A 19,113-nucleotide genomic window follows, 5' to 3' on the forward strand; every position below is an offset into this window, starting at 1 on the left:
AAGGGGAGGATGGATTGTTCTGGAGCGGGGGCTGCAGTGGGGTGCACCGGGGGAAAGGAGCGTAGCTGTACCCTCTCAACCAACGGGTCCGCTTTGTGGAGCTGCACGTGCTTGCGGTGGAGAACGGTCCTGGAGCTGCCAGCCACGTTGGGAACGAAACCCCGGAGGTGGACTTCCTGGGGAAGGCAAAGAGACGTTCATGGGGGGTTTCGTTAGTCACAGTGCACAGGAGCGACCGAATGGAGTGAAGTGCATAGGGGAGGACCTCCTGCCAGTGGGAGGCCGGGAGATTTCTGGACCAAAGGGCCAGCTGGACGGCCCTCTCGACCATCCCATTCTCCCGCTCCACCTGCCTGTTTCTCCTGGGGTTGTAGCTCTTCGTCCTGCTTGAGGCAATGGCCCTGCTGAGCAGGTACTGGCGCAGCTCATCGCTCATAAATGAGGATCCCCGGTCGCTATGGACGTAGGCGGGGAAACCGAACAGCGCGAAGATTGTGTTGAGGGCTTTGATGATGGTGGCAGAAGTCATGTCGGGGCATGAGATGGGCGAAGGGGAATCTCGAGTACTCGTCGACCACATTAAAAAAGTACGTGTTGCAGTCAGTGGAGGGGAGGGGCCCTTTGAAGTCCACGTTGAGGTGTTCAAAGGGGCGGGTCCATAACTATGCGGACAAGGCCCGCCCACTCATTCAATCCACTGCATTCCAGGTGCGCATGGTCTGGCCGGTAGAAGTGCGGTTTGCACTCCACGCAGACCTGGCAGTCTCTGGTGATAGCCCTAACTTCCTCGATGGAGTAGGGCAGATTACGGGCCTGAATGAAATGGTAAAAGCGGGTGACTCCTGGGTGACAGAGGTCGTCGTGCAGGGTCCGGAGTCGGTCCACTTGTGCGCTGGCACATGCCCGGGATAGGGCATCGGGGGGCTCGTTGAGCTTACCGGGGCGATACAAAATCTCGTAATTGTGGGTGGAGAGCTCGATCCTCCACCTCAAGGTTTTATCCTTTTTGATCTTGCCCCGCTGTGTGTTATTAAACACGAAGGCAACCGACCGTTGGTCAGTGAGGAGAGTGAATCTCCTGCCGGCCAGGTAATGCGTCCAATGTTGCACAGCTTCACTGATGGCTTGGGCCTCCTTTTCGACGGAGGAGTGCCGAATTTCGGAGGCATGGAGGGTGTGGTAAAAGAATGCCACGGGCCTGCCTGCCTGGTTGAGGGTGGCGACCAGAGCGACGTCTGATGCATCGCTCTCGACTTGAAAGGGGAGCGTATCGGCAACCGCGTGCATCACGGCCTTAGCGATGTCGGCCTTGATACGGTTGAAGGCCTGGTGAGCCTCGGCCGTCAGTGGGAAAGTGGTGAATTGAATGAGTGGGCGGGCCTTGTCCGCATAGTTAGGGACCCACTGTGCGTAGTACGAAAAGAACCCCAGGCATCGTTTGAGGGCCTTGGGGCAGTGGGGGAGGGGGAGTTCCATGAGGGGGTGCATGCGGTCGGGGCCGGGCCCCACAACTCCGTTCTGAATCACATAGCCGAGGATGGCTAATTGGTTCGTGCTGAACACACACCTCTCCTCATTGTAAGTTAGGTTGAGGAATGTGGCAGTGTGGAGAAATTTGGAAAGGTGAGCGTTGTGGCCCTGCTAGTCATGGCCGCAGATGGTGACGTTGTCCAGGTACGGGAAGGTGGCCCGAAGTCTGTACCGGTCAACCATTCGGTCCATCTCCCGTTGGAAGTCCGAGACTCTGTTGGTGACGCCGAAGGAAACCCTAAGGAAATGGTAAAGGCAGCCGTCTGCTTCAAACGCAGTGTATGGGTGGTCTGCCTTACGGATGGGGAGCTGGTGGTCGGCAGAATACAGGTCCACTATCGGGAAGACCAGGTACTGTGAAATCTGATTGACCATATCAGATATGCATGGAAGGGGGTACGCATCGAGCTGCATGTACCGATTGATGGTCTGACTGTAGTCAACGATCATCCTGTTTTTCTCCCTGGTTTTCACCACGACCACTTGGGCTCTCCAGGGGCTGTTGCTGGCCTTGATGATACCCTCCCGCAGCAGCCGCTGGACCTCAGACCTGATGAATGTCCTGTCCTTGGCACTGGACCATCTGCTCCTGGTGACGACGGGTTTGCAATTTTGGGGTGAGGTTTGCAAAAAGGGAAGGCGGGTCGACCTTAAGGGTCACGAGGCCACAAATAATAAGAGGTGGTAGGGGCCCGCCAAATTTCAGGGTCAGGCTCTGGAGGTTGCACTGGAAGTCCAGGCTGAGTAGCAAGGCAGGGCAGAGGTTGAGGAGGACGTAGAGCCAGAAGCTGCTGAACTCTACGCCCTGGATTGTGAGGGTAGCAATGCAGTACCCCCGATCGTCATGGAGTGGGATCCGGAGGCCAGGGAGATTCTTTGGTTAGCGGGGTGTACCGCGAGGGAGCAGTGCCTTATCGTATCGGGATGGATGAAACTCTCAGTGCTCCCGGAGTCCAGACGTGGCTGGCCGTCGGCGGTTGCAGACGATGACGGCCCGATGAGGTGCCCGACGGGCAGGGGTCCTGAGGCGGGTAAGATGGCGGCGTCCACGGGCCGCATGTGTCCTGTGGCAGGCAAGATGGCGCCACCCATTGGTTCTGAGGCAAGCAAGATGGCGGCGCCCATGGGCCGCATGTGGTCTGAGAAGGGGAAGATGGCGCCGCCCACTGGCCGCACGTGGGGGGTGCTAGGACAATAGCGGCGATTGAGTGGGCCCGGTATGCTGCAGCAAAATGTCCTTTCTTGCAGAGTGCGCTCCGCGCCAGGCAGCGCTGCCGGGGGTGTTTTGTCTGTCCGCAGAAGTAGCACTTGGGTCCCCCGGGGTTGGTTGGCTGGGGGCAGTCGCTGATGGGGTCCACGATGAGGTGGCCGCTGGCGGGGTCCACGATGCACAGGAGGGGTGGGTCGGCGGTCGGGGGTATAAGCCTGTACATTGCGTGAGGCGACTGTGAGCGAGAGCGCTAGCTTCTTGGTCGCGGTGAGGTCAAGCGTGGCCCCTTCTAAGAGGCGTGGCGGATGTAGTTCGACTCTATGCCCGTAACGAACGCGTCTCTCATTAGCAGGTTCGAATGCTCAGAGGCCAAAACGGCCTGGCAATCATAGTCTCTCACCAGGGCAAGCAGGGCACACCAGAAATCTTCCACAGACTCACCGGGAAGTTGTGCCGCCCGGACAGGAGGTGTCTGGCGTAGATCTTGTTGGTTTGCTGAGTGTAGTTCTCCTTCAGTAGCGCCATGGCCTCTGCGTATGTCGGCGTGTCCCAGACGAGGGGAAAAACGTTGGAGCTCAGCCGCGTTTACAGAATCTGGAGCTTCTGTGCCTCTGGGTTTGGGTCTGTCGCAGACCCGATGTAGGCTTCAAAACAGGCCAGCCAATGTTTTTAGTCCTTTTTGGCGTTGTCTGCTTGAGGATGCAGCTGCAGGCGATCCGGCTTGATGCGGAGGTCCATCTCTAAAAAATCTCTGTGTAATAAATTGGTGCACTATCAATTATGACGAGACGAGAGTAGGATGTAATCAAGGCTTTATTACACTGAGATATGTGGCCTCCTAGAGCAGCTGGCGAAATGGCTGCTGTTCGGAGAGCACACACATTTATACTCCGCCTACTGGGCGGAGCCAGCAGGCAGGGATCTACCCCCATACCTGTAGTACAGGGGCCTTACCGTAATACCCATATATACAATATAATACAACAGTGGTGACTACCACAGTGACAATAAACAGAAATCCAAAATCCAAATTCATCAGCCTCCCCAGCAAGTGTCACGCTGGCGCCGATTTAAAAACCTGAAGCTGGCGGTAGGCTTCTGTAGGGAGCTGAGGAGGTGAGTAGCCATCTTTGCTCACAGGCAAAGAGCCCGGGGGCACTGGGCTTCCTGTCCCAGTGCTCGGCAGATTATGGGGGACACTAAGCTGGATGAGGCGCAGGCACCCTCCGGAGGGGTGGGTCGCCATGGGAAAGTGGGGGGTAAGGGAGAGGGTGCAGCATGCCAACCCCTGGATGATGTGTTCTCGTTCTGAGGGCAAACCTTGTCCCTGCCCATCTGTCTCCTGACCTCCCATAACCCTCATCAACCGCCGAGGTCTCTGGTTGTGCGGCTGAAGGCTATTGCTAATAGGGAATTGGTAATCGTGGTTTAGTGAGCACTTCACACAACCCAAGTGGATTCTCGTGGGTGGGTGGGCCATGTAGCATGTGGGAGTCATTTCCCAGCATCTCAATCACACCTTGATACCTGAAAACTGTGCTTGAACACTGCGGGAGGCAACACCACACACGCAGCAGTCAATATCCGAACACCCAGGAGATGGGACACAGCTCCGGGGCCATGTCCATGGGCGGAGGGTGCGTGAGTGCTACAGGGAGGAGGACATGCCTGGAAAGGTGGACCAAGGGATCAGAGGTCGGCCCGCATTGCGGACGAAAGTGGCATCAAACTGTGTCATGCTCAAGCATGTGTCACAGGTGTCATACAATTCCCCACTCCCGATGGCGCCACCCCGCTCTCTCTACCACCTCCTCACCCCCCATCCCCCAGCCTCTCCCCCCTTGCCCGGTGCCCTCAGTGATCCTCTACGTGCTTGACCTTCCTAGCTCTACCGTTACGTGTCGGTGTCTCCCCAGAAGGCACATCTGATGAAGGCATCCAGCTGCTTGCCTCATCCCGTGGCCTTCGATGCCTCTGGAAGGCGTCCACTGGGCACTCAGGGGCACTTGTTGATGGCACACACACATCTGTGCCGCCCTGTCCCGTGTGCTGTCTTTGAGACACAGCCTCATCAGAGGGATGGGACTCGGGGGGGAGCTGGTGATCACAGTCCTCACTTCATTGGTCGGGTCTGGGTTTACCCAGCACCTCCTCCTGACACCCGGTGCCCATAGGGCCCTGGAGTTCACCTCTGGATGGAGGTGCAGCTGTTTCGAGCCCTGGCTGCCCTGCATCATCTGGTTCTGCCAGCCCTGGCGGCTCCCCGATGTCCGCGCAAAGGTGTCAATGCCCTTGCGATGCCCCTCAGTGATTGGGCCGTGCTCTGCAGTGCCAGTGCCTCGGCATTGCCCACCAAGCTCCACGGCACCTCGGCCATTCACATCTGAGAGCAGTACATGTCCTGCAGAACCTCATCAAGGTTGGCCTGTTGCTGGGTCACACCTGCCCATAGCCTCTGGACCTCCTGCAATCGGCTATGTACCTGTTGGAGTGTCGCTGACTTCGCCCTCTGAATGTACCAGCTGTACCTTATCATCTCCATCAGCTCTGGATAACCCTGTCCTAGAGGCTCTGCATCAGGCTGGGACCCAGCTGGGTCCGAGGATCCTACAACCTCCGACTGCTTTCTCACTTGATGTGCATCAGCAGCTTTGTGATGCTCACCATATTGTGCCCCAGAAGCCTGACAAACGTGTGTATGTATGTTGGTGGAGGGTGGGGATGACAGCTGTGATGCATCGATCGTGTCTTCTCAGGTCTATTTTCCGAGGTGTTCTCCTGGGTTCCTGAAGAGGGGGCCACCCAAGATGGGCCATCGGCTGGCGGACCTACGGGAGAATGGACATGTGGTCAGTGGGAGGGATGGGTCAGTCAGTAAAGCAATAACAACTCACGTTTGCCATTCCTCCGGGTGGGGTCCGGTGGATCCTACCCTCTGCGGCTTCCGCCAACCTCCGTGTTGGTGAGCGCTCTGTCCTCAGCCACCGCCGTCACCTCTGGGGCACATTCCTCAAAGGTGGTGAGGATTAAGTCCGGCATGCTTCCACCAGTTTGGGCCCTTTTCCGCTGATTGTACCAGAGCTTTTCCTGCGGAGACACAGAGAGAGCATTGTTAGCCAGACACATGGTTCACACAGTGGTAGGAGAAGGGGTTTGAAGGAAGGGTTGAGGGGGTTGAAGGGAGTGGGGAGGTGAAGGAGGAGTTTAGGACAGATGGAGAGTTGTGGGAGCGGATGCTCGCGTGGGACAGAAAGGTCTTGGGTGTGCTGGTGGGGGGGGGGGGGGGGGGGCATTGGTGTCAACTCACTCATGCTGCCCGGTGTAGGTTGTTGACCATCTTACGACACCGCAGACCAGTCCTCCTGGCCACGCACCTGATGTTACAGCCGCCGCCACCTCACCCCAGGCAGCACTGGCTGCCCTGTGGTTCATCCTCCTGGACCCTCGCGAGAACAAGACATTCCTCCTGGCATTGACTGCATCAAGGAGCCTCTCCAAGTCCGCATTGCCGAATCTTGGAGCCGGGGAAGTGTTGGTGAGTACGGTCTCGCCGAATCGGCTGGCGAGCCTTTATTTGCGGTGAGTGCCCATGGACCAATTAATGTTGAATAGCGGGCCGAGCGCCGGGACGTTTGCGGCTCTTGTCGCTCACTACCACACTTAATTGTTTTTCCAGAGAATTGTGACCTATATTTTAAAGACAAGTTGTATAGCCAGGTATTGATCTTTCTTATATTCTGCCGTGGTTCATGAAAGCAGCTTGTTACCATCCTCTCCAGGATAATTAGGGATGGGCAACAAATTCTGGACTTGCCAGAATGTTCATGTTCCATGAATGAAAAATTCACTGCAAGGATCCAATAGAACCAAAGATAATTAAGTACTCGAATGTAACTAATACACTTCCAATTAGAATTTCAAACATGTTACTTTAACACCCTCATTGCTGAAGTCAACTTTCAGAATATTGTCAAATTTGGGACACTTCATCTGCCAAATGACATTGATACATTGGAGGCTATCTCAAAAATCATAGCAAAAATAATGCTTGGACTTATAAATACCTGAAATTGGTGGATTGTCTTATGGGGTAAAGTTGGACAGGTGAGGTTATATCTGTTGGTGTTTAGAACAGTAAATGGTGACCTGATTGAAACGTAGAGGATCCTGAGGGATCTTGACAGGGTGGATGTGGAGTGGATGTCTCTCATGTGGGAGAGTCTAGAACTAGGAGGCACTGTCTAAAAATAAAGGGTCGGCCATTTTAAATGGAGATGAGGCTACTTATTTTCTCTCAGAGGGCCCTAAGTCTTTGAAACTCTCTTCCTGAGAAGGTGGTGGAAGCAGAGTCTTTGAATATGTTTAAAGTAGAGGTGGATAGTTTCTTGGTAAGCAAAGGAGTGATAGGTTGATGGAGGAAGCGAGATGCAGATTTGAGGTGATGATCAGATCACTCACAATCTTACTGAATTGTGGAGCAGGTTCAATGGGCTGATGACCTACTCATGCTCCTTGTTCATTTGTTCATACAAATATAATATTTATAACTTGAAGGACATAGAATTAAAAGTACACACCAAAGGAAATTATCTTATTTTTAATGAAGGAATTCATTGTACTATCAGATGGAAATTAGGAATTTAATCATATTTTATTATTTTTAATCAAGAACATACTCTTTGTACTAAATCATTTTTAGATCTTTTTCTGTCAGCGATATATGTTCTGTAGGGTGTAGAATAATAAATTTCAATAAACAATGTGGCTTTCAGTATGTTCATATTGAATTTTTATAAATTTCATGTGTCACCAGTTAAATACAGACCAAACTATGCATATAATTAAAATTCCTGAAATGAGGAAATTATGAAAACAATTAAATATACAGAGTTGCCATTTTCATTCTTGTCATAGTTCATAGTTGTGTTTATGTTTTCTAATATCACTCAATATGGTCATACATCTTTCAATAATAAAGGCAATTCATGCAATCATCGACAATAAATGTTAATCAAACTGTGGCTCAATTATCTTCCATTGTGGATAGCGAAGAAAAACTCCCACTTCAATCTTCATTACAATTTAGTTACATTTCAATTACATTTGCTATCAAAGTGGTAACACGTCTTTAAACCTGTTATTCCTTTGTCAGTATTCTGCAAAAAGGTACTAAGAGTGAAACAGATGTCATAATTACACATTTATTCAGAACATTTTACACTCATTCTCTGAAGAATTTGTAGATGAGCTGAGCACGTTCTTAAATTAATTTGGTGACAGTACACTGCTGCTGTGATTCATTACGCTCTTACAATCTGTTGTAATCCTTTTATGTGTGACAGAATCATATTGGTACTGGAGTTTAACGAGGGTATTATTTATCGGTTATGTACTGGTACGTGACAGAATAGCCTTTTTCTTTAAACATTTCTTCTTGAGTATCATAATATTATAGGTAAGTTGATAATCAGTACAATAAGGCATCGGTATTCAGTCTACAGACGCCTGTATGTTTGCCCTCCCATGGCACGTTTCAGGTATTTGTGTCTAATTAGTTTTAAGGTGAGAGCATTGTGCTTAATTGTTTGTTCTGAAATTCAGAAAATGTAAAATTTCACTATTGAAAATGTTTAAATTCTAAGTGATTTAATTTATAAACTTCATTCATTGCATTACTTCATGCTTGCTTTTGGTTTTGATAAATAATTTGTTGTTTATCACATTAAAATCCTGTGACACAATGAAACTGTTATAGAGTGTTATTATTGTGCATCTTCTTATTTAAACCCATTGCTGATGTCATCAGTAAGTGCTGTGATGTCATTAGTTGTTGTGACCTGTGCATATTTGTTTTTAACTGCTATTAGTTCTAATTCTATCCTGTTACTGTTATTTAGATATTTAAAGCTGCTACCGTTTTTGAGTCCATACTGTATTTTAAACTCCTGGAGAGTGCTTTGTGATGGATTCAAGATTGAATGTGTAGGCCTTGGAGATGTTAACACTGCGGGCGTGATTCAATGGAAAAAAACCTCTAGTCCAGATTTGGGCGTGTTTGGCGGGGTGTTCCTTGGTGGCTGCAGGGCCGAGAAACACCTTGCTATTCCAGTTTGTTTTTGGCCTCGAGAGGCCTCTCGGGAGATTTGACGGCCTTGTCGGGTGAGGCTGCTGAATCGCGCCCTACAGGTTGTGATGTTAGACTGCCCGTTTGCCCATGCAAACAGCTAACGACATCATGCCTTTGTTCTCTTAAAGTGCCCCTGTTCAGCTACAAAGCTGCTTGTGAGGAAACACTATGGATACACATTTCCTCCCCCTTTAAACATGACTCAATAAACAGTCTAACATTAGCAATCAGTTAGCAATATGAACAATCAATTAATCATCAACAACTGTCAATACATCAGATGTTCTGGAGGTCGTCATTCTCTGTGTGGTTGTCGGTGAACCTCAGACATCTGCTTTTTAGTACTTGCTGCAACCTCTGATGTTTTTGGCTTGGTGTGAGCATCAGTGGTTATCTTAACTGGAGTCAACTATATTTGATTCACAATTAAGGTGCTGTTTTCTCCAATTAGTTTGGTTAGTAAAAGGTTCTCGTTAAGGTCAAGATCATCTCTTGGCACAGCTGGATTGGACTTTCTGTCAGTTGTGCCTCTGGCGGACTGGTTCTTGTCGTCAGAAATCGATCAGCTTGCCTCCTCCATAATACATCATCTCAGGTGTGTATGGTGTAGGAGGTTGGTCCTGTCTGTGCTAAGATATTGGCAGGAATCCACTGTTCACTTGTGGTATAACTTCAGGCCAGAAATTCTTGACCTTGGTGAAAAACACAATGGGTGCGATTCCACTGCTTTGTCGCACCCGACTTGGTGTTCGGACAAGGTGGTTGAATCTCGCGAGAGTCCTGTCCAGGCCAGAGAAAAACACCCATTGTTTTCTGGTTACCTTTAAAAATGTTTCATTGTTTGTACAAAACCTTCCAAGATTCTCAATCCTCTGATTGAAAAAAACATTTTCATTTTGGTCATGTTCTAGATTTTCCAGCCACGTAAATAACATTTCTGTGTTCACCTTGTCAAGCACTGTCAGAATCTTGCATGTTTCAATGCGTTTACCTTTAATTCTTCTAAACTCTAGAGAGTAAAAGGTCAATTTACTCAGTCCCTCATCCCAGAAACCAATCTAGTGAACTTTTGCTGTACTACCTCCAAGGCAGTATCCTTCCTTAGACATGGAGATCCAAACTGTGCACTGTACTACAGATGTGGTCTTACCACAGCTCTATATAATTGTAGCACGACTTCCTTCTTCTTCTCCTACAATCCCCTTGCAATAAAGACCAAAATGCCATTTGCCTTCTGTAAAGTCTCAGGCAAGTGACCAGACGGATGCGATGTCTGTATCAAAAAAATTGGTTTTATTTAAGTTAATATACACTCCTACTGCTCGAAGGTCTCCCAACCCCAGCCCTCACCTGGGCCAGGGTATTTATATCCCAGCAGTCCTTTGAACAGAGTGGTTAGCCCTGCCTCCTGATCTGGGTAGATCATATTCAAATGAGGCCATGGGGACTCTGATGTTGCAGATCCCTGGGTCTCATGTAGGGTTATAACACCTCCCTAATTCATTGCTGTACCCGTAACTAATTTTCTGTGTTCCTTGTAAGAGTACACCCAAGTCTCTCTGAAAATCAACATTTAAAATTCATAGCTTTTTCATTGGTAATTTCAAGAATTGTAAACAATTATGTACATTGCTGGTTGTGTTCATTCACTGTACAATACAGAAAGGTTTGTCTGTTCCTTCCCTTGAGGTCACACTCCAATATACTTAACATGGTTAACAATGCACCTTAACATTGAATCTTCAGCCCTCATTCAATTGTCCCACCCACTATGCGTGACGGCAGCATGGAGCGAATTAGTACTGCTTTTTAAAATGGGAATCAGGTGCCGTGATCTCCGAGAGGGAGGAAGGAGGTGAGCACCACTGTCTTCACCTAGCCCCAGGAGTCCAACAGAATAGAGCCTGCTGGCCAGCTCTGGAGGCAGTGTCTCGGGCGTGCCCAGGGGAAGGGGCGTTTCTGGACGGGAATCATGGTTGGTGTGGGTGGTCCTGATCTGCTGTCTGTTGTTTTAAAGTTCTTATAGGGCTGTGTTAGTCTGCTGCCTGTGTTGTGTCAAAGTTCTTATCGGGCAGTGACTGTCCGATCTCTGGGACACGCCTGCTCCACCTGATGTGCATCAGAAGTTGTGTGGTGCTCACCAGATAGTGACCCACAAGCCTGTCTGCTAAGTTTGCACACCAAGGTGTGTGACTCTGTGATGGTGGATGTTGCGGGGTGATAGCTTTGATACTTCATCCGTGTTCTCCTCCGAGATATACTCTGAAGTGATGTCAAGGATGGGACACTGCTGGACAGTTCAGGCTCTTCGATTGATGTTCCTGCAAGCCAAGGTTTTAGTACATGGCCTGGTCGAGGATTTGGACTGCACTTGATACTGGTCATCTGGCTGAAGGTGCAGTGGTTACTCACTTTTCTCTCACAGGTCCACTTCACTCTCAGTGTAGGCCTGCGCATGCTCCTCCCCTGCGAGCTCCATGGTTCTCTTCTCATACAGCATCAGGATCCTCAGCTTGGGCATCCCTCCACCCATTTCTTTTCTCACTTGTGGCGGCTGTGGGTGAGCTTCTGCTGCAAGAACACAAATGGGGATAATGTGAGCTGTTCGCCTGGCAGGTCAGAGGTTGATGACACCTGGCACGCATGGGCACTGCGTGTAAGCAGGGAGCAGCTCTGATGAGGGGTGCGCGGGGGCGGGGGTGCGGTGATGGTGGGGCAGTGGCGGGTTTTTGAGGATGCTGTTGGGAGGTCGGGTGCTAGGGCCCTGAGAGGTGGCAGCACATGGAATAGAGGTGACAATCTGGGAGGTGACGCAAATGCAGAGAGGAGACAGGGAGCGCTTATCTTAGCTGATCAGAGGAGATCATTCATCTTTTTTCTGCATTGCACACAAGTCCTCTTGGTCAGGCTCCTGGCACTGACCAGTGCTGCTATCATCTCCCAGGTGCGATTTGTTGCCTTACTTTTGGGTCTCCTTCCAGCCTGAGGGTATATTGTAACTTGCCTCTCCTTCACGTCATCCAGCAAACGGCTGAGGGCCCCCTCTGTAAACCTAGGAGCTGGTTTCCTTGCTGGCATCCTCCTGATTGGCAGGAGAACAAGTTCATTGAAGCACTCGCTCAGATGACCCCGGGGCAGGCAAATCAAGTGCTGCGTTTTCTGTGTGGGGAAAAGAAAATTATTCTAAGTGCTTGAAAATTGTGGTGTAGACCGTGTTGTTGGGCCGAAGGGAATCACACCGATTTCGCGGAAATTTATGCCTCTCATCTGCCAACCAGGAAAAGTCCTGTTTCCTCCTATTCTTTGTTTTTTGTCATGCTAATTTTTTCCCTCAATCCCACAACTCCCTATTTTGTTTAATAATCTCTTGTGTGGTATCATTTTGAAGGTTAATTACATATTAATTTGTTCCCTCTTCCCTATCCTCCTAGTTGCATCCTCAAACTTGTCAAATATAATTTGACGTTTATAAATCTGAGTTGACACTGCTTAGTTATATTATTAATTTCCAAGTGCCCTGTTAGCACGTCCGTAATACTAAATTCTGGTAGTTTGCCTACTACTTAGGCTAACTGGCCGACAGCTTCCCCTTTTCTCTCTCCCTCCATCTTTTAATAGTGATGTTACACTTGCTACTTTCCAATCCTTGGGAACTGCTCAAGAATCTGAGGAATTCTGGAAGATCAAAACCAATACACCTACCTCTGAAGCTTCCTTTTTTAAAACCCTACGACGCAGGTTGCTCGGTCCAGAGGATTTGTTGTCATATAATCCCATTAATTTTTCCTGTGCTATTTCTTTGCCAATACCAATTTCTTTACGTTCCTCATTCTCTCCATACTTTTGATTCCCCATTATTTTCAGAAATGTTTTTGTCTTCTACCGTGAAGACAGCCACACTGAGCGCTTCTCAACAGACTCATGGTTCAAAACAGGTGATTGCATTTTGATGTCCCACCTCAGAAACATTTGAAAAGTCTCGGTGCGGCGTAGAAATGACTAAAGGCGTGATTCGGTGATCGTGTTGTGCCCGCTGCGGATTGGATTCAGGTCAGGGGTCACCCCTGGGCCAAAGGGGTGAGGGGCTTTGAGTCTGTGAGGGTTTCAAGCCATCTTTAAATATTGTGGAGACCTACAACAGGGGCAATAACAGCTGCAGCCTCTCAGGCCTACCAAACACCTCTCAGACATAGCCCTTCTGCGGCTTCTATCCTGAAATTCAATTTTACTCCCTTTGACTGTGACCAACCTTTAGCTTCACAGTTGAAGGCTATTTCAAATGAGGAATTAGCCTTGTTAGTTGTGATAGCATTTCCTGCTCCTCAACTCTCAAGCGTCTTCTCGAGGCAAATGTGCCATGTCTCAGCAGGTGATTAGTGCACTGCATGTCCAGCAACTTCTGGTGCTTGAACAGTGTGCCTGAACTCCCGGAACACACCATAACGGCAGCTTCCAACGATCAAACACTAAAGAGCAGGGCTTCAGCACTGTGGATCCTCTCGTGGCCAAAGAGTAAGTGCGTGGGTCAAGGGAGGTCACCTGAGCACGATCTCCCTAATATTCCTGGAAGACATCTGGGGTCTGGGGTCTGAGCTCCAGGGGTTCCTGGTGTGGCTGGGGGTTGAATGTGCAGAGCAAGGTTTGCCAGCACAACTGGCTCCCTGAATGGCACTCTGAGAGAAGGTAGGACAGTCATGGTAAGGCTGGGGAGGCTTGGGGGATTTGAGGGTCCCGGATGGAATCCCTAACTGATTGTTGGTCTCTCTCCTTCTCCAGTTCCTTCCAGATAAAACTATGTTTGCGGGAGTTGATCCCGTGGAAGCTACCCTCAAGTTGCTTGTCGCAGCCGAGGCAGACAGACACCTGAGAAGGCAGCAGTGACAATGCAGGCTGGAGGCAGCCCTCCGTGTGTCGGAGGACGCTGCGCTCCCTGAAGACCTGGCCGTCCACCAGGCTGAGGAGGGACACAGAAGGGAAGGCCAGCGGTGGCCTAAGGCGTCATTGGTCATTCAATGAGCTGACAGACACTATGTGCCGCAGAAAACTCAGTCTCAACAAAGAATGCGTCTCCTGTGACACATCCTCACGGAATTGGCACCTTGAGATGACTCGCTCCAAGTGGAAGTGAAGGTAATTGCAGCCTTAAACGTTGATGCCACTGGGTCATTCCAGGACTTGAGCGGGGACTTGTGTGGCGTATACCAATCTTCCGCCCAGAGGTGCATCCAGGAGGTGTAGATGCCCTCTATGCCCTGGAATCAGACTATATCACCTTTGACTTTACCAGGCCCACCAAGATGCCTGGGCTGCAGGATTTGCCACCATCGCAAGGATACCCCAGGTCCAGGAGGTGAACGATGGCTCGTATGTCGCGCTGCAAACACTGGGGTTTCAGGGAGTTCCCTGTGTTAACAGGAAGGGGTTCCACTCCCTGAATGTTCAGATCATGTGCGGCAACCGCCTCAGATTCATGTATTATGTGCCCGCTACCCTAAGAGTGTGCAAGAACAATATTCTGGGGCACTTGGAGATTCCGGTGTTTTCGATGACCACCGCAGGATGGCGGGTTGGCTCATGGGTATCAAGAGATACCCGATCAGGACATGTCTGATGATGGCGGTGTGGAGGCCTGAGACCAAGGTGGCGACCTGGTGCAATGAATTCACACTGCCACACATGTTGTCATTGAGCAGTCCATTGGACTGCTGAAGATGCAGTTCCAATGCCTTGTCCGCTCTGGCAGTGCCCTGCAAACAGCCCCAGAGCCGTCTCACACTTTTTGGTGGTCCACTATGCCCTCCACAATCTGGCACAGCAGTGAGGTGACATGCTGAAGGAGGAGGAGGCGGTCCAGGAGAGGCTGGAGTACAAGTTCAAGAAGGAGATGGGGAATGGAGGACAGATCGTGGTGAGGGTCCAACATGCCAGGAGGACCAGGGAGCCCTCATCATCTCCAAATTCTCTGAGGACGGCGCTGTGTCCGTCAGCTCAACCCCCTCTTCCCCCCCACCATCCTTCCTTCCATTTCCCTCCCTCCCAAAACCCTTTTCCATTTCTCTCCCTCCCCATCCCCCTTCCATTTCCCTCCCTTCCACCAATCCTCCACCCTCTCCTCATTCCCTGCCCTCGCTCCCCCCCACCCTCCCCCATTCTCCACCCTCTGCCCCCATTCCACTCCAACCCAATCCCCATGCCCTCCCCCCTTTTCCCTCCCTCCCCCCTTAAATCCCCCCCCCCCCCCCCCCAAAGGTCTGTGTAACATCACTCGAGATCTGTGTAACATCACTCCAGGTTGATAGGCCTGTGTTGACATTGTCAGCGGGTCAGCTTACAAAGCAAGAGAGTGATGATAACTCACTGTGAGGAAAGGTCTGGTGCTCCTCAGTTTCTGCTAAAGTCTGACTTTTCTCTGAAATGTACAATGTGCAATGTATGTCAGCTGTCCCCTGACCAAGGAGAGGGAGAGAAGAATAGGCTGATTGAAGTTGTGTGCCTTCTCTGTCATTGTCTCTCTCTGTCTCCTTTGGAAGTGCTGTGCCTGCTTTGCAAAGTGACCACCCTGTGAGGAAAAACAGACTATGAACAGATCTTGTAAAAAAACATGGAAATCTGCCCCATAAAACTACACCCAGGAGAACAGTTGAGCAAAATGGGCTCAACATTAAACTGAAGGATCGAGACCAGTTAAGGAGCAGCAAACCCCATACCCTTCTGTTTTATTTAATCCCTGAAAAATTCTATAAGCCATTATTCTGCCATCTTATTCTGCCATTGGTACTTGTGTCTGTGTAGATCCAGATCAATGTGTGCATGACCATATAAATGATGGTCGCGTTTTACCTTGTCTTTTTGCCCAGGGAATAGTCTCAATAAACTGATCTTTTTCTTTGTTTAACCTAAGAAAACCTGTCTGAATAATTCTTTACAGCCTCAAAGCATAAATAGTGGGTCTCTTACACAATCAGCAAAGCATATTCTTCTCAAAATTCTCAAAAACACTCTGTTATGAATCTGTAGGGTGGCATGATAGCACAGTGGTTAGCACTGCTGCTTCACAGTGTCAGGGACCCGGGTTTGATTCATGTGCGGAGTCTGCACATTCTCCCTGTGTCTGTCTGGGTTTCCTCCGTCTGGTTTCCTCCCACAAGTCCTGAAAGACGTGCTTGTTAGGTGAATTGGACATTCTGAATTCTCCCTCAGCGTACCTGAACAGGCACCGTAATGTGGTGACTAGGGGATTTTCACAGTAACTTCATTGCAGCTAGCTTTACTTGTGACACTAATAAAGATTCTTCTTATCATTATTGTAATGGAAGAATAAGGGAGTCTTTTCATCTCTCCTCACCTGGTCATAATATATCAAAGATGGTAACAAATACCCACCAAAAAAATGGCTCTGGCAACAACAGCATTTCAACATTACCTCACTTCTTCCCTTCAAAGAGTTTGTAGCAATTCTGGATGCCAGGTTTATATTGGCATGATTAAGACTGAGCATTAATGAGGCGGAAATTATAATAAATGCATATTTAGGAATGCCACCTTATGGCTGTCACGTTTACATGTGTCCAGCCAAAAATGGACAGGTACTTCCAATTACAGGCAAGGCAGTGAAAAATTGCACAGACTCCAGTGTGGGTGGGGCTCCACTGCAACGCGTTCCCGCACCATTAACCAACTTACTACCCAAAATTCAGAGCAACGTAGCGGGAAATTTACAATCTCTGATTGAGACTGCCCCACCAGCAAACTTGTTTTTTAAAAGATTAAAATATATATAAAAACAGGAACACCCCACTGAAATGCCCCCCCTCCCCCAGCCCCCACTCCCACCTCCCCCACAAACACAGAACTCTTCCCTCCCACAAAACATCTTCCTCTCATCCCCGACAATAGCCCTAGCACTTCAGTGAAGGGGGGCAATGTTGGGGGAATTGCCAGTGGAAGTGCTTCTCCCCCTGGGGGCTGTACTCACCTATGCACCTCCAACATGTTCTGTTTGCCACGTGCACGTCGTGGGGGACCTGTCATGATTCACCTTGGTGCGAGTGTAAATGCCTGATGTGCATAGTCAATTAGATGTAAATAGGGATTCAGACTTTAAAAAGAGGATTCCCATTATGTCATTGACGGAGGGGCTGGGACAGTCGAGTGGGTAAATCCTGCCGGTGTAAAAATCCTTTTTGGTCTCCCGCTTGATTCCCTGCTTCTTCCCCAGTTCCCACCTCCCAAAGTCGGGGTCAGAAAATGCCCTCCACCAACCGTGTCTCACATGATGACCCAATGATATCTTTTTAATATTGGTTGGTCAGCTGCCGGTGTTACTGGTAAGGTCTGCATTTATGTCTACCTCTAATTGCCATTCAGAAGGCGGTGGTGAGCCAGTGTCTTAAACATTGCAATCGGTGTGGTAAATATATTCCCAAATCTGCTGTAAGGTAGAGAGTTCCAGGATTTTGATGCAGCCATGGACTCATTCATTATCTGAGAAGTTGAAAATGCTCCTGAACAATGTGAAGTCATCAGTGAACATCCCAACTTCTCACTTTCAGGTGTAGGGGAGGTCATTGATGGCATAACAGAAGGTGGCTGAGGACACTTCTCTCCAACAACCCAAAAATCCTCCTTTGACTCCAACCAACGGATAGTTTTCCCCCTCCACGATTTCCATTGACTTCAGATTTACTGGGACATGTTGACACCACTTTGCGACATGTGACATATTAATCTTTAATTTCATCGGCTGGTCAGATATATATTGGAACTTTTTTTAAAAGGACTTTGGCCAAGCCAAAATGCTAACTTTAAAATGGTTGCATTTGTGAAAGCCACATTCCCCCATCATAGAGTCATCAAGACTTTGGAACCCTCAGTCAGATAATGGCGTTCCCTTGAAGGTGTAAAAGCCGCCTTTCTGCATTCTCAACAGGAAATGGACTATTCAAGGAGTTAATAGCTGAGCCACCTATGGTTATCACAATGGTTAACAGGATACAAATAGTTAATGGTCTGACCACTACAGACCTTCTAACAACAGATGAAAGAGAATCCCACTGCCAGAGGGGACAATGACCATTCAGTTTGAATGCCAGTCACATGATAGCAACCACCTTTACAACCAAGTATAAAAAAAAGGCTGCTAAAATCAGACAGTCTGCAAAAAATGTAACATACAGAACAAGCACTGCAGAATGTAACATCTTTCACTCTCCCTGCTGTTTTTAAGTTTGGTGCTCTAACTCTTTTACACTTTGGAATACATCACAGAGATAGAGAATTGCAATTGGAAAGAATTTCATGCACCAGAACATCCACTTTCGAAAAAGATAAATTACTGTTTCAAAGAGACTTGTCTCCAGCAAAAATAACCAACTTACATCGGCTCCAACACCTGGAATTTCAAGATCACCAAAGGAACATCAAAATGTATATTTTTTCTTTCTTAGGGACTTCATTTCTTATCAATTCCACCATCTCCACCTGTAACCAATTCTACCTTGCATGTCAGTGTGTGTATGTCATGGGATTTGCAATGCGTTTTCACTTTTTCAGTAAGTTTTACATTTTTACCTGAGTGATTTTAAACAACAATGGTTGTAACACTACTCATGGCCAAACGGTATCTTTATGTCAAGGGCCAATTCCTTCATCTTGAGTTTAGATCTTGTGTCCATGTTTGCACCAGGGCTGTATTGGGATCTGGAGCCAAATGGTTCTGCTGAAACTGAAATTGATTGGCTTACTTGTAAGTCCCACTGGATAGCATTTTGATGAAAGCTTGCATCACTTTGCTGATGCATGGAACCATAGTATTCCTACAGCGCAGAAGTAAATCATTCAGCCCATCGAGTCTTCACTGACCCCCGGAAAGAGCACCATACCATGGCCCACTCCCCGGCCTATCCCCGTAACACCACCTAACTTCTACATTCTTGCACACTGAGGGGCAATTTAGCATGGCAAATCCACCTAACCTGCACATGTTTGGACTGGGGGAGGAAACAAATAATGATGCAAGTAAACCACATTCCCAAGACAGACAAACAAACATAGAGGGGAATAAAGGGCTGTACAAATAATGATGAAAGTAAAAAGCACTTGGAGGAAACCCACACATACACGGGGAGAACGTGCAAACTCCACACAGTCACCCAGGGTTGGAATCAAACCTGGATCCCTGGCACTGTGAGACAGCATTGCTAGACACTGTGCACCTTGCCACCCATATGAACATGATCATGGCTCG

The sequence above is a fragment of the Scyliorhinus canicula genome, chromosome 9 (genome assembly GCF_902713615.1).
Source record: "Scyliorhinus canicula chromosome 9, sScyCan1.1, whole genome shotgun sequence".
Lineage (NCBI taxonomy): Eukaryota > Metazoa > Chordata > Chondrichthyes > Carcharhiniformes > Scyliorhinidae > Scyliorhinus > Scyliorhinus canicula.